The sequence below is a fragment of the Chelonoidis abingdonii genome, chromosome 5, assembly GCF_003597395.2.
Source record: "Chelonoidis abingdonii isolate Lonesome George chromosome 5, CheloAbing_2.0, whole genome shotgun sequence".
NCBI classification, from domain to species: domain Eukaryota; kingdom Metazoa; phylum Chordata; order Testudines; family Testudinidae; genus Chelonoidis; species Chelonoidis abingdonii.
In genome coordinates, this window is record NC_133773.1 from 130,409,777 (window position 1) to 130,410,825 (window position 1,049).

Sequence of the window (1,049 nt, forward strand, 5' to 3'; positions counted from 1 at the left end):
TGTAGGGGACACGCAGCTACCCGTGGGCCAAGGACTCAGAGACACTGGGGCGAGGGGTGTAGGGGACACACAGCTGTCCATGGGCCAAGAGCCCAGAGACACTTGGGTGAGGGGTGTAGGGGACACGCAGCTGCCTGTGGGCCCAGAGACACTGGGGCGAGGGATGTAGGGGACACGCAGCTACCCGTGGGCCAAGGACTCAGAGACACTGGGGCGAGGGGTGTAGGGGACACACAGCTGTCCATGGGCCAAGAGCCCAGAGACACTTGGGTGAGGGGTGTAGGGGACACGCAGCTGCCTGTGGGCCCAGAGACACTGGGGCGAGGGATGTAGGGGACACGCAGCTACCCGTGGGCCAAGGACTCAGAGACACTGGGGCGAGGGGTGTAGGGGACACGCAGCTGCCTGCGGGCCAAGGGCTCAGAGATGCTGGGGCGAGGGGTGTAGGGGACACGCAGCTGCCTGCGGGCCAAGGGCTCAGAGATGCTCTGGCATAGGGGGCACACAGCTGCCCGTGGGCCAACGGCCCAGAGACACTGGGGTGAGTGGTGTAGGGGACAGGCAGCCACCCATGGGCCAAGGGCCCAGAGATGCTGGGACAAGGGGTGTAGGGGACACACAGCTGCCCATGGGCCAAGAGCCCAGGGACACTTTGGTGAGGGGTGCAGGGGACACGCAGCCATCCGTGGGCCAAGGGCTCAGAGACACTGGGGTGAGGGGTGTAGGGAGCACACAGCTGCCCATGGGCCAAAGGCCCAGAGATGCTACTGCTCAGGGTGGTGAGAGTATGGGGCAGGTAGGGGCCATGACCGCAGAGATGGCAAAGCTGACTGCGGCGACCCTCAACAAACGTGAGATGCCCTAGGGTTTTGTGACACTGCCACCTTGGTGTCAGAGCAGGCCAGGTCCAAAAGTAATTACAGCAGGATATTTCACAGGCCTTGCTGGGGTTTTGGGCCCTGTGAGTGTCTTTAGCAGAGACTAAATTCATTCAGGGGGGAAATTCTGCCAGGGTCAGAGGATGAATTTCTTTGCAACAGGGATCAGAT